This window comes from Rattus norvegicus, chromosome 2, assembly GCF_021556685.1.
Source record: "Rattus norvegicus strain SHRSP/BbbUtx chromosome 2, alternate assembly SHRSP_T2T, whole genome shotgun sequence".
In the NCBI taxonomy this organism is placed as follows: Eukaryota; Metazoa; Chordata; class Mammalia; order Rodentia; family Muridae; genus Rattus; species Rattus norvegicus.
In genome coordinates, this window is record NC_141535.1 from 18,673,080 (window position 1) to 18,688,835 (window position 15,756).

The window sequence follows — 15,756 nt, forward strand, 5'->3', positions numbered from 1 at the left end:
GTTTTCTCTTATCCATCAAATTTAATTTGTGCTGGCATATTAGTGTGGGCATGAGATATGACCTGGAGAGTAAGTGATATATTAGTTATCAAACTACTAATGAGAATTGCCATATTTTTCTACCCAAACAATCAAAACTCAAAGTTTTTTAGCAAATGGTGGCACTTCATGGTCATCACTGCTTCTTCATGCTGGAATTTTGTCTGGCTTGAGTGTGAGTGGTTCTTGTGCATGCTTTCACATTAATTATGACTTCATATGTGCATCTTTCTTGTTCTGTCCAGAAACCCTGTATTCTTGAAGTCATGCATTGCTTTAGAGTCTTTGAAAGCTTTCTTATTTTTCTTCTACATATAGGCCCAAACCTTTAGGGTGAGACTATGATAAAAGCATTACAATCACAACTGACAACTGAAGTCTTCTATTCTCTGTATGCTGACTACCTGTGAGTTCTACATTCATTGTCAATTACTTCCAGAATTTTCACTTTTGAGGGTTTCAAAATGAAGTTATCTATGCATATATCATCTATGCTTTACTAGCGATCATTAGAATTCTACTCATGTTTTGTTGAAAAATAGTAGCAGGTTTTAGGTGGAGCCTTATTTAGTCACAAGTTCTACAAGGGACTGGCTTTAAATCTGATCATTGGTTGTTTTTCCTTGACATTTGTACCAGTGCAGCACCGGTGAGCACATCTTTACAGGGAGGTAATTTATTATAACTTTTAGGGATCACAACTGGTTGAGATTTTTTTTATTTATTTTTTTTATTAACTTGAGTATTTCTTATCTACATTTCGAGTGTTATTCCCTTACCCGGTTTCCAGGCAAAAATCCCCCTAATCCCTCCCCCTCCCCTTCTTTATGGATGTTCCCCTCCCCATCCTACCCCCATTGCGGCCCTCCCCCCAACAATCTAGTTCACTGGGGGTTCAGTCTTAGCAAGACCCAAGGCTTCCCCTTCCACTGGTGACCAATGAGGTCAGAGTCCAGGGTCAGTCCATGTACAGTCTTTAGGTAGTGGCTTAGTCCCTGGAAGCTCTGGTTGCTTGGCATTGTTGTTCATAGGGGGTCTCGAGCCCCTTCGAGCTCTTCCAGTTCTTTATCTGATTTCTTCAACGGGGGTCCTATTCTCAGTTCAGTGGTTTGCTGCTGGCATTCGCCTCTGTATTTGCTGTATTCTGGCTGTGTCTCTCAGGGGAGATCTACATCCGGCTCCTGTCGGTCTGCACTTCTTTGCTTCATCCATCTTGTCTAATTGGGTGGCTGTATATGTATGAGCCACATGTGGGGCAGGCTCTGAATGGGTGTTCCTTCTGTTTCTGTTTTAATCTTTGCCTCTCTATTCCCTGCCTATTCTCTTGTTCCCCTTTTAAAACAGGAGTGAAGCATTCACATTTTGATCATCCGTCTTGAGTTTCATTTGTTCTAGGCATCTAGGGTATTCAAGCATTTGGGCTAATAGCCACTTATCAATGAGTGCATACCATGTGTGTTTTTCTGTGATTGGGTTACCTCACTCAGGATGATATTTTCCAGTTCCGTCCTTTTGCCTATAAATTTCATAAAGGCATTGTTTTTGATAGTTGAGTAATATTCCATTGTGTAGATGTACCACATTTTCTGTATCCATTCCTCTGTTGAAGGGCATCTGGGTTCTTTCCAGCTTCTGGCTATTATAAATATGGCTGCGATGAACATAGTGGAGTACGTGTCTTTTTTATATGTTGGGGCATCTTTTGGGTATATGCCCAAGAGAGGTATAGCTGGATCCTCAGGCAGTTCAATGTCCAATTTTCTGAGGATCCTCCAGACTGATTTCCAGAATGGTTGTACCAGTATGCAATCCCACCAACAATGGAGGAGTGTTCCTCTTTCTCCACATCCTCGCCAGCATCTGTTGTCCCCTGAGTTTTTGATCTTAGCCATTCTCACTGGTGTGAGGTGAAATCTCAGGGTTGTTTTGATTTGCATTTCCCTTATGACTAAAGATGTTGAACATTTCTTTAGGTGTTTCTCAGCCATTCGGCATTCCTCAGCTGTGAATTCTTTGTTTAGCTCTGAACCCCATTTTTAATAGGGTTATTTGTCTCCCTGCGGTCTAACTTCTTGACTTCTTTGTATATTTTGGATATAAGGCCTCTATCTGTTGTAGGATTGGTAAAGATCTTTTCCCAATCTGTTGATTGCCGTTTTATCCTAACCACAGTGTCCTTTGCCTTACAGAAGCTTTGCAGTTTTATGAGATCCCATTTGTCGATTCTTGATCTAAGAGCATAAGCCATTGGTGTTTTGTTCAGGAAATTTTTTCCAGTGCCCATGTGTTCGAGATACTGCCCTAGTTTTCTTCTATTAGTTTGAGTGTATCTGGTTTGATGTGGAGGTCCTTGATCCACTTGGACTTAAGCTTTGTACAGGATGATAAGCATGGATCGATCTGCATTCTTCTACATGTTGACCTCCAGTTGAACCATTTGCTGAAAATGCTATTTTTTTTCCATTTGATGGTTTTGGCTCCTTCGTCCAAAATCAAGTGGCCATAGGTGTGTGGGTTCATTTCTGGGTCTTCCATTCTGTTCCATTGGTCTATCTGTCTGTCTCTGTACCTATACCATGCAGTTTTTTATCAATATTGCTCTGTAATACTGCTTGAGTTCAGGGATAGTGATTCCCCCTGAAGTCCTTATATTGTTGAGGATAGTTTTAGTTATCCTGGGTTTTGTGTGATTCCAGATGAATTTGTAAATTGTTCTGTCTAACTCTTTGAAGAAATGGATTGGTATTTTGATGGGGATTGCATTGAATCTGTAGCTTGGTTTTGGTAAAATGGCCATTTTTACTATATTAATCGTGCCAATCCATGAGCATGGGAGATCTTTCCATCTTCTGAAGTCTTCTTCAATTTCTTTCTTCAGAGTCTTGAAGTTCTTATTGTACAGATCTTTTACTTGCTCGGTTAAAGTCACACAGAGGTACTTTATATTATTTGGGTCTACTATGAAGGGTGTCGTTTCCCTAATTTCTTTCTCGGCTTGTTTCTCTTTTGTGTAGAGGAAGGCTACTGATTTATTTGAGTTAAATTTATACCCAGCGACTTCTCTGAAGTTGTTTATCAGCTTTAGTATTTCTCTGGTGGAACTTTTGGGATCACTTAAATATACTATCATATCATCTGCAAATAGTGATATTTTGACCTCTTCTTTTCCAATCTGTATCCCCTTGATCTCCTTTTGTTGTCTGATTGCTCTGGCTAGAACTTCAAGAACTATATTGAATAAGCAGGGAGAGAGTGGGCAGTCTTGTCTAGTCCCTGATTTTAGTGGGATTGCTTCAAGTTTCTCTCCATTTAGTTTAATGTTAGCAACTGGTTTGCTATATATGACTTTTACTATGTTTAGGTATGGGCCTTGAATTCCTATTCTTTCCAGGACTTTTATCATGAAGGGGTGTTGAATTTTGTCAAATGCTTTCTCAGCATCTAATGAAATGATCATGTCGTTTTGTTCTTTCAGTTTGTTTATATAATGGATCACGTTGATGGTTTTCCATATATTAAACCATCCCTGCATGCCTGCGATGAAGCCTACTTGATCATGGTGGATGATTGTTTTGATGTGCTCTTGGAATCAGATTGCCAGAATTTTATTGAGTATTTTTGCGTCGATATTCATAAGGGAAATTGGTCTGAAGTTCTCTTCCTTTTTATGGGTCTTTGTGTGGTTAGGTATAAGAGTAATTGTGGCTTCATAGAAGGAATTCGGTAGTGATCCATCTGTTTCAATTTTGTGGAATAGTTTGGATAGTATTTGTATGAGGTCTTCTATGAAGGTCTGATAGAATTCTGCACTAAACCCGTCTGGACCTGGACTCTTTTTGGTTGGAAGACCTTTAATGGGTGCTTCTATTTCCTTTGGAGTTATGGGGTTGCTTAACTGGTTTATCTGTTCCTGATTTAACTTTGGTACCTGGTATCTGTCTAGGAAATTGTCCATTTCCTGCAGATTTTCAAGTTTTGTTGAATATAGACTTTTACAGTAAGATCTGATGATTTTTTGAATTTCCTCTGATTCTGTAGTTATGTCTCCCTTTTCATTTCTGATTTTGTTAATTTGGACGCACTCTCTGTGTCCTCTCGTTAGTCTGGCTAAGGGTTTATCTATCTTGTTGATTTTCTCAAAGAACCAACTTTTGCTTCTGCTGATTCTATGGTCCTTTTTGTTTCTACTTGGCTGATTTCAGCTCTGAGTTTGATTATTTCCTGCCTTCTACTCCTCCTGGGTGTATTTGCTTCTTTTTGTTCTAGAGCTTTTAGGTGTGTTGTCAAGCTGGTGACATATGCTGTTTCCTGTTTCTTTCTGCAGGCTCTCAGAGCTTTGAGTTTTCCTCTTAGTACAGCTGTCATTGTGTCCCAAATGTTTGGGTATGTTGTACCTTAATTTTCATTAAATTCTAAGAAGTCTTTAATTTCCTTCTTTATTTCTTCCTTGACCAGGTTATTGTTGAGTAGAACATTGTTCAACTTCCACGTATATGTGGGCGTTCTTCACTTATTGTTATTGAAGACCAGTTTTAGCCCGTGGTGGTCTGATAGTACGCATGGAATTATTTCTATCTTTCTGTACCTGTTAAGGCCCGTTTTTGACCAATTACATGGTCAATTTTGGAGAAAGTACCATGAGGAGCTGAGAAGAATGTATATCCTTTTGTTTTAGGATAGAAAATTCTATAAATATCTGTTAAGTCCATTTGGTTCATGACTTCTCTTAGTCTGTCTACGTCTCCGTTTAATTTCTGTTTCCATGATCTGTCCTTTGATGAGAGTGGGGTGTTGAAATCTCCTACTATTATTGTGTGAGGTGCAGTGTGTGTTTTGAGCTTTAGTAAAGTTTCCTTTACGTATGTAGGTGCCCTTGTATTTGGGGGATAGATATTTAGGATTGAGAGTTCATCTTGGTGGATTTTTCTTTGATGAATATGAAGTGTCCTTTCTTGTCTTTTTTGATGACTTTTAGTTAAAAATTGATTTTATTTGATATTAGAATGGCTACTCCAGCTTGCTTCTTCCAACCTTTTGCTTCGAAAGTTGTTTTCCAGCCTTTCACTCTGAGGTAGTGTCTGTCTTTGTCTCTGAGGTGTGTTTCCTGTAGGCAGCAGAATGCAGCGTCCTCGTTGCGTATCCAGTTTGTTAATCTATGTCTTTTTATTGGGGAGTTGAGGCCATTGATGTTGAGAGATATTAAGGAATAGTGATTATTACTTCCTGTTATATTCATATTTGGATGTGAGGTTATGTTTGTGTGCTTTTCTTCTCTTTCTTTGTTTGCTTCTTCTAGGGTGTAGCTTGCCTCCTTATGTTGGTCTTTACCATTTATTATCCTTTGTAGTGCTGGATTTGTAGAAAGATATTGTGTAAATTTGGTTTTGTCATGGAATATCTTGGTTTCTTCATCTATGTTAATTGAGAGTTTTGCAGGATATAGTAACCTGGGCTGGCATTTGTGTTCTTTTATGGTCTGTATGACATCTGTCCAGGATCTTCTGTCTTTCATAGTCTCTGGAGAAAAGTCTGGTGTGATTCTGATAGGTCTGCCTTTATATGTTACTTGACCTTTTTTCCTTACTGCTTTTAATATTCTTTATTTTGTGTGTTTGGTGTTTTGACTATTATGTGATGGGAGGAATTTCTTTTCTGGTCCAATCTACTTGGAGTTCTGTATGCTCTTGTATGCTTATGGGTATCTCTTTCTTTAGGTTAGGGAAGTTTTCTTCTATGATTTTGTTGAAGATGTTTACTGGTCCTTTGAGCTGGGAGTCTTCACTCTCTTCTATACATATTACCCTTAGGTTTGATCTTATCATTGAGTCCTGGATTTCCTGTATGTTTTGGACCAGTAGCTTTTTCCGATTTACATTATCTTTGACAGTTGAGTTGATGATTTCTATGGAATCTTCTGCTCCTGAGATTCTCTCTTCTATCTCTTGTATTCTGTTGGTGAAGCTTGTATCTACAACTCCTTGTCTCTTCTTTTGGTTTTCTATATCCAGTGTTGTTTCCATGTGTTCTTTCTTGATTGCTTCTTTTTCCACTTTTAATTCCTTCAACTGTTTGACTGTGTTTTCCTGGAATTCTTTCAGGGATTTTTGTGATTCCTCTCTGTAGGCGTCTACTTGTTTATTTATGTTTTCCTGTGTTTCTCTAAGGGAGTTCTTCATGTCTCTCATGAAGTCCTCCAGCATCATGATCAAATATGATTTTGAAACTAGATCTTGCTTTTCTGGTGTGTTTGGATCTTCCGTGTTTGCTTTGGTGGGAGAATTGGGCTCTGATGATGCAATGTAGTCTTGGTTTCTGCTGCTTGTGTTCCTGCGCTTGCCTCTCGCCATCAGATTATCTCTAGTGTTACTTTGTTCTATTTCTGACAGTGGCTAGACTGTCCTATAAGCCTGTGTGTCAGGAGTGCTGTAGATCTGTTTTCCTGTTTTCTTTCTGCCAGTTATGGGAACAGAGTGTTCTGCTTTCGGGCGTGTAGTTTTTCCTATCTACAGGTCTTCAGCTCTTCATGTGGGCTTGTGTCTTGAGTTCACCAGGCAGGTCGCTTGGAGCAGGAAGGTTTGTCATACCTGTGGTCCAGAGGCCCAAGTTTGCTCGTGGGGTGTTGCTTTTGAGCTCTCTGTGGTGGCAGCAACCAGGAAGATCTCCGCTGCCCTTATGGGGTGCTTCCGTGCACCAGGGTTCCAGATGGCGTTTAGTGTTTTCCTCTGGAATCATTAATGTATGCAGAGTGTAGTCTTTTCTGGTTTCCCAGTTGTGTCTGCCTCTCTGAAGGTTTAGCTCTTCCTCCCAAGAGATTTGGGTGCAGAGAACTGTTTATCTGGTCAGTCCCTTCAGGTTCACGTGGTGTCTCAGAGGCAGGGGACCTGCTGCTCCTGGCCCTTATCTCCAGGAACCCAGAGGCAGTATACAGTTTCCTCCTGGGCCAGGGATGTGAGCAGGGGTGGGCAGTGTTGGTGGTCTCTTCTGCTCTGCAGTCTCAGGAGTGCCCACCTGTCAGGGCGGTTAACTCTCTCTGCCATGGTGTTTGGGAGCAGTGAGCTGCTGCGGACAGGGCACTTCATTTATTGTTTTGAGACACAGTCTTTCATTGAAGTCAGAGTTCAGCAATTATACTAGGATGGCTGGCTGATGATCTCCAGGAATGGGCCTGCCTCTACTTACTGCCACCCCTTTTCAGTCCTGAGTTTGCAAGTGGGCCTGACATTTTATGTGGCTGCTAGGAAACCGACATCATGTTTCTATGCTTGTTCAGCAGGCAGTCACCAAATGAAATGTTTTTCAGGACAATGGACTGAAAATATTCTACGTCCCATCACTGAACTTCATGGAGTATACATAGAATTTATTTGTTAATTCTCAAATCTAAAGATCTATAGCTGGAGCAGAACTCTTGGTTTTCATTATAAATCTTTTCTCAGTTTATTTTGTCTGGAGAAGTAACTGACAAGCTACTACCCACACATTTGTTCTTGCCAATTAAAGCTGTTTTATTCAATAGGTATCTATTAGTTAACTGTGTTTAAGATTAAAACTAACTACAATAAAATAGAGTTGAAAATTTACATTCTCTGATGCTTGACAGCTACATATGACTTGCTAATTATTATATCTAGCAGTTTACAGAGAACTAAAGCCACAATTTTGCCCACTCTCCTCACTACTTGTTCTCTCTTTCCATGTCAGGCATTATTTACTTGAGTAAAAACTTGCACCTATTTCAAGGAATAAAATAATATTAAGTTTTTTAAAATATAATATTTACTTTTTTGACAGGAAGCATCATGATGAGTCCTGACAGAGTTTACTTACCTTTCAGTTTGTGGCCTTAAAACTGTTTATTTGCAGACCAGATATCTGAATCTACTAAAAATGTAAATTCATCAGGTTACTTACTTTAAACAAAAATCCTTTATGACTTTCCACTGCTCGTAATGCAAAGTTCGCATATTTCATCCTGGTCTGAGTGTTCAGGGTAAAGTGTCTGCTGCCTGACTACTGCTGTCATTTAAGTGTGCTAGCATACACTGTGAGTTTTTTTCAGATTTATTCTCTTGCTTTTTATTTTATACTCTCATACATTATACCCAAACCACAATTTCGCGTCTCTCTGCTCCTCTCAGCTCCTTCACATGCACCAACTCACTTCCTTTTCCCTGTTCCATTTCCTTAAAAACTAGACTAAACTAAACTAATAAAATAAAATAAAACCATGTCTCCTAGAGATTTCAACCAAATAACCGTAAAATCTTACAATAAGACTTGTCACACACCCTCATATCAAGGCTGGATGAGACAGCCCAGGAGGAGGAAACCTATGTGCAAACAAAAGAGTAAGAAACAGTCCCCTTGTACTTACGTGCACACACACACACACACACACACACACACACACACACACACACACTGAGCAATACACACTTAGCAATTAACAAGTCATTCTTTCACTTTTCTATCATCAATCCCTAGAATTTTTATTGTGCACATTTAAAAGTGATAGCAAGTGTCACAAAGTGACACTGAATGCATCACCCACCATTCAGGAAATATTCTGAGACTGTGGTAAATTGGTTAAGTGGGGCCTTAGTTTTGATAACCAGGCACTATGTTATTTAAAAAAAATTACACACACACACACACACACACACACAGAGAGAGAGAGAGAGAGAGAGAGAGAGAGAGAGAGAGAGAGAGAGAGAAATGGAGAGAGAGAGAAAGGGAGAGTGATGTCTGTAATTCTAGAGCTGGGAAGGCAAGGATAAGAGGGTCTCTGGAATTGATGGACAGCTAATTCATCCAATTGGTAAAGTCCAGGTTCAAAGATATCATGTCATTAAACAAAAGTGAAAAATATGATTAAGAAGATACTCAATATTGATCTCTGGCCACTATAAAAACATGTACATATTCTCCCAATATAGATATATGCATACACATGGACAGATATACACACAAAACATTAAATTTATATATTTCATATTTCTCGGCTGTGCAATGCTACTTAGATATTTTTTCTCATGGTACTGATTTCTAATAGGGGATTGGTCTAGATCTCCTTCCCCTACCTGGACCTCTGGTTGGGCTTCAGTGGGAGAGGGGGTGTTTAGTCCTCCTAGGACTAGATGTTTCAGGATGGGGTCATACCGAAAGGGCTCTTGACAAGAAAGGGAAGGGGTAATGGAAGGAAGGATTTATAAGGATGGGACTGAGGGGAGAGGTGGGGAGCTGTGATTGGGATGTAATGTGAATAAAAAATATAAACTAAGAAGAGAGAGATAGAGAGAAAGAGAGACAGAGACAGAGACAGGTAGACACACACAGAGACAGAGACAGAGAGACAGAGAGAGACAGAGACAGAGAGATACAGAGATGCAGAGAGAGAGACAGACAGACAGACACACACACACACACACACACACACACACACACACACACACCCTTATTTCATAGGGTGAATCTATGTCTCTTGCAAACTCAATCAAAGTTTACCAACATCTTCCTTTAGAGATGAAGACTGACAAATGTGTGGAATCAGAGAAAATTAGCCACACTATCAACGAAGGAGGTAAACATAGGTTGTTATTTAATCACCATTTCATTTCTTCTCTTACATTTTAATACCTAATATATTAGGTATGATGAGATTACCTAACTGTGTGTGTGTGTGTGCATGTGTATGTGTGTGTGTGTGTGTGTCCGTGTGTGCATGTGTTTGCCTATCTCTCTCTGTCTCTCTTTCTTTCTATCTCTCTCTTCCTAGTTCATATTTTTTATTCACATTACATCCCAACCACAGCTCCCCTTCTCTTCCCTTAGTCCCATCGTTATAAATCCTTCCTTCCATTATTCCTCATCATATTTTAAGTATATTTATTAAACTATTTTATCATTTTTGGTTCAGTTTGGACACTGTTGTTTCCAGTTAATAGATTTCCCTTAGGAATGAAATAGTCATGGAATACAGATAGACAGAAAGAACTGGGTAGGAGAGGGGAGAGGGAAGTGGATTGGTGGGTTGGGATAAGGTGTGGGGAGGGGCAAGGGGGAAGGCCAGATGACCCTGAAAATGTCAGTATGTGGAGGTAGGGGTCATCTCCAGGAAGAGACAGAGATCTGGAATGGCTAGGAGCCCAAGAATCAGTGGTGTGATTTTAGATATGACTTACAGAGTTCAGAATATGGATCTTGGAGAGATTACCTCCCATGAACCCTAGTGGAGAAATAGGGACAACTAACATATCTGCAAACCTTTCAACCAAAACTTATCTAGTCTTCAGTAAATAGAGGGATTGGGGATAGAGCAATTGGGAAAGTACCAATCCCTGACACTATTAACAATACTCTGTTAGGCTTGCAGACAGGAGTCTAGCATGGCCATGATCTGAGGAGCCTGACCCAACATCTGGTCAGACAGAGGCATACACCACAGTTTGAGGGTGGATGGAGCTTGGGGACTCTTATGGAAGAATAGAAAGAATTGCAGCCCCTAAAGGGATAGGCACTCCAAAGGAGGATCAACAGAATCAAATTACCATGACCATTAACTCCATGACTGAAATACCAACCTAAGAACATATGCAGGCTGAATTTAGGTCTCCTACCACATCCATATATGTAACAGATGTGCAGCTTGGTCTTCATGTGTGTCCCAAACAATTGGAGTGCTGGCAATCCCCAAAACTCTTGCCTGTATTTTGGGAAATCTTTTTCTTTTTCTTTTTTTAAGTTTTTATTAGATATATTTCTTTATATACATTTCAAATGTTATTCCCTTTCCTGGTTTTCTGTCCATAAGCACCCATCTCCTCCCCTCTCCCTCCCCCATATGTGTATTCCCCACATACATCCCCCTTACTGAACCCCCCATATTCCGCTACACTGGGGGTCCAACCTCGGCAGGACCAAGGACTTCCCCTTCCACTGTTGCCCCAACAAGTCTATTCTCTGCTACACATGCATTTGGAGCCCTGGGTCAGTCCATGTATAAACTTTTGGTAGTGGTTTACTCCCTGGAAGCCCTGGTTGGTTAGCATTGCTGTTCTTATGGTGTTGCAAGCACCTTCAACTCTTTCAGTACTTCCTCTAATTCCCCCCAAAGGGGTCCTATTCTCAGCTCAGTGGTTTGCTGCTAGCATTGACCTCTGTATTGGACATGTTCTGGATGTGTCTCTCAGGAGAGATCTATGTCTAGTGCCTTTCAGCATGCAATCTTTAGATTTATCCACCTTACCTAGTTTTGGTGGCTGTATATATATGGACCACATGTGGTTCACGCTCTGAATGGCCATTCCTTGAGTTGCTGCTCTAAACTTTGCTTCCATATCCCCTCCTATGGATATTTTTCCCCCTTTTTAAGAAGGAGGGGGCGTTTTGGTCATCCTTATTCTTGAGCTTCCTGTGGTCTGTGGAATGCATCTTGGGTAATTCGAACTTTTTGGCTAATATCCACATATCAATGAGAGCATACCAAGTTTGTTTTTCTGTGATTGAGTTACCTCACTCAGGATGATATTTTTCTAGCTAATTCCATTAACCTATGAATTTCATGAAATCATTGTTTTTGATAACTGATTAGTACTTCATTGTGTAGATGTACCACATTTTTTAAATCCATTCCTCTGTTGAAGGACATCTGGGTTCTTTCTAGCTTCTGGCTATTATAAATAAGGCTGCTATGAACATAGTGGAACATGTATCTTTGTTGTATTTTGGAGCATCTTTTGGGTATATGCCCAGGAGAGGTATAGCTGGGTCCTGAGGTAGTGGATTGTCCAAATTTCTGAGGAACCTCCAGACTGATTTCCAGAGTGGTTGTACCAGTCTGCAATCCCACCAACAATGGAGGAGTGTTCCTCTTTCTCCACATCCTCAACAGCATCTGCTGTCACCTGAGTTTTTAATTTTTGTGATTCTGACTGTTGTGACGTGGAACCTCAGGGTTATTTTGATTGCATTTTCCTGATGACTAAGGATGTTGAACATTTCTTTAGGTGCATTTTGTCCATTTGATAAACCTCAGCTGTGAATTATTTGTTTATCTCTGAACCCCATTTTTAATAGGGTTCTTTGTCTCCCTGCAGTCTAACTTCATGAGTTCCTTGTATATTTTGGATATAAGCTCTCTATCAGTTGTAGGATTGGTCAGGATCTTTTCCCAATCTGTTGGTTGCCATTTTGTTCTAAGGACAGTGTCCTTTGCCTTACAGAATCTTTGTAGTTTTATGAGATCCCTTTTGTCGTTTCTTGATCTTAGAGCATAAGCCACTGGTGTTTTCTTCAGGAAATTTTCTGCAGTGCCCATATGTTTGAGATTCTTCCCCACGTTTTCTTCTATTAGTTTGTGTGCATATGGAGGAATGATTAATAATAATAATAATAATAATAATAATAATAATAATAATAATAGACAGTAGTTCATCCTAATTTTGAGGCACAAGAGATTTTTGTGAAGGACTTTAGAGACTGGTGGGCTCATCTATGGAAGTAGCAGGAAAATGCAGTGATAGGGACATATTTGCTCATGATGACTTAGTGAAAAGATAACCTGTACTGGGGACAGAATACAGACTCTTCTGTTGTTGAACCAAGACACAGTCTTTTGCTTGGAGCTCTTGAAATCCATCCTCAACATTTTAGTCTGATAACAGTAAACATAATCCTAGCTTTAAAAAAAAGTTATGTAAATCTTAAAAAATATGCTTTCCCAAAATAAAATTGTAAAATTCAAGAATAAATAGTATGTCATGTATATTCAAGAAAGTTAAAAAATTCAATACATTCCCCCTGTTATGTGATAAGATCTTTATTTCTCAATGAACAAATTCTAGAAACACATATTTTTGAAATAACCAAATGCTCCACCAGACAGTGACTGAACTCAGGCAGCTTCCACCAAAGTAGAAATGTTTCCCTGTGCAGTTAAATGTTGCTATTCACTTTTCTAAAATTCAGGTCCTAAATGTCATGATTTTGCCTTCCTTTCTAAAAAAGACCTTGTCTGTAGCATGATCTCTATGAGTGAAAAAATATTGGAGCCTAGTACTTGTATCTAGAAGAATATTCAAATTACACATGATAATACAGTAGCATTGAGACCTCTTTGAAGAATTTTCTGTCCTGCTCTCCAATGTCATTGGCAAAGGAGGGAACTGAAAATTACACGTTCTATTCCTAGACTCTTACAACAAGAGCCACAGGCTGCAGTTATAATAGGTATTCTGTATCAACAATATAAAAATCTGCTTGAATATCCTTCTCTAAGATGATCAATAAAATACAAATAGTTTAAGATATAAAATTTTAATGTAATTTAAAATTTAAAGTTTATCTTGTCATTCTAAATTAAACAAAGTTTATTTTGTACCAAGTTAGAATGAGAAGTGTATAGGTATTTTTTTGGAGACTTCAGAAAATAATACATTACAGAAATGAGTGGTTGAAAACAATATGCCTTTTTTCTGAGAAAATATATATTGTTTTAATTTAAAATTTATTATATATGCATGTCGTTTACACTTAGATATTATCTGAGTTTTGTAAAATTTTAACAAATATGTAGAATGCATGAACAACCATGAGCTGAAATTAGATATACAAACATTCAAAATTGACTTCATGAGAAATATAAAGGGAGAAAAAAAGTCTACTTTATGGTTTGTCAAAAGTGCAGTGAATGATTTTATAACATCAGAAATACAAAATGAAGGGAAAAGAATTAAAAAAGAAAACAACATTAAGACAGGAGTTAATGCACTTCTTTTCAGGCAGAGAGAGGGTAACAAAACATCCCCCACATTCTGGAACATCTGGTCATTGAATCAAGAATGGACTTTAATTGGAGACAGACAGATGGCACAAACACTATTAGCAGAAGGAAAGCTGTTGTGTAGACATAGAGATCTCGGGTAATGGCTTTGGCAGGACTGCTCTTATATCACATTGCCAGTGATGTTATTCAGATTGAATGGAATATCATGGTGGTTGACCTGCATCCATAACATTCCTCTAGGCATATTTGTAGTGTTTGAATAGGCAGACAATTACATGTTTTCAGGTAATTAAAAAAAGATTGGACATCTCTATTTAAGGTATTTTGCCCACATAGAAACATATGCTGTGGAAAAAGAATATTGCCATATTAACGTTTTGTTTCCTTTTGCAAAATGTTAGTTCAGAGTGAGAATTTTTGCAAGTATATTTATTATAAGAAAAAGAGTTATGTCATGGTTCTCCATGTTGGAAATAAATAGCCCCAGGGATAATCTTAAAAATCTTTTTATGATGACTATTTTCACAAGATAAGAAAGATGAATACAGTAACATAAGCAAAACTATTTCTCTGTGCATGTTCTTGAACTAATATGTACAAGTTAAGAGTGTTTATGTAATTTATAACTCAATGGATCCATATGTTTTGCAAATCTAACCTGTGATTCCTTCTCAAAAATGATTTAATAATAGTAAAAAGTGACTTCAGAAAATCACTTTTATTTAAGTACTTAAAAAGAGTATTTGTCTTCATAGACTGGTTTTCCCTCTAGTAAATGTGGCCATAGAAAGATTAATATTTCAGTCAGAGGTGCTTGGATTTTAGAACTGATCTTTATTTGGGAACTAGATAAACTTTGAAAATATGCACAGAAATTTTTGTATATATTCAGATAGTTATGTTCTAAAACTGTACTCAGAGCACATAAATCCTAAGCAAAGATTTTCTGGTTTCTATTAGGTCTAAACACAACATGTGCACTCCTTTAAAAACAGGAACAAGCATAAGGGCAGAGGAATGATGGAAAGTGGAGTGTCTACTTACAGTTGTATACTACTTTACTGATGATACATTTTCAACTTCTAATTCATCTAACTTTCTCTTTCTGTTGTCCATCTAATTGTTCTAATTTCTAAAATAATGAGATTTGTCTTTCTCTGACTTGCATTAATTACTTTGGATTATTTCATTTTGACTAATACAGAACAATTTTCTCTTTCACCTTTCATAACTTACCTTTACATTTTTCATCCTTTTAGAATATTAAATAAAAATATAACATTATATGCCCTTTTAGGCTAATTCTTTCAGTTTATACATGGTAAAAATGGGGGCCAATAGTAAGTAAAGCTGTCTATCATGTCTGTGCACAATATCTTATTAGGATGATCCGGCATTCACACATGAGAGAAAGATATTTGCTTAATTGATCTGGGTCCCCTTCCTCCTCCCCTCCCTCTGTCCTTCCCTCCCTCCCTTCCTTTTTTCCTTTCTTTCTAATTTAGTTAGGGGTTTATTTCTGTGAAGAAACACCATGAGCATGGCAACAATTAGAAAGAAAAACATTTAATTGGGGCTGGCTTCCAGTTGCAAAGATTTAGTCCATTATCATCATAGCTAAAACGATGGAAGCAGCCAGGCAAATGTACTACAAGAAGAGCCAAGAATTCTATATCTTGATCTACTGACAGCCAGAAGCCTGTGTGTACCACACTGGACATAGCTTGAGAACATGTAAGATCTCAAAGACCACCTCCACAGTGACACACTTGAAAATAAGGACACTTCTATTCCAATAAAGTCACATCTCCTAAGGGTCAAGTATTCAAACAAACCACTGTTTTCTCTCTCTCTCTCTCTCTCTCTCTCTCTCTCTCTCTCTCTCTCTCTCTCTCTCTCTCTCTCTCTCTCTGACACAGTTTCACTTGTAGTTC

General features: G+C 38.5%; 1 pseudogene; it reads right to left on the reverse strand.

The window, feature by feature from the left end:
- LOC148006631 (discoidin, CUB and LCCL domain-containing protein 1 pseudogene) overlaps nucleotides 1-15,073 on the reverse strand; it is a 29,534-nt pseudogene extending 14,461 nt beyond the window's left edge.
- Between the last annotated feature and the right edge of the window lie 683 nt (nucleotides 15,074-15,756).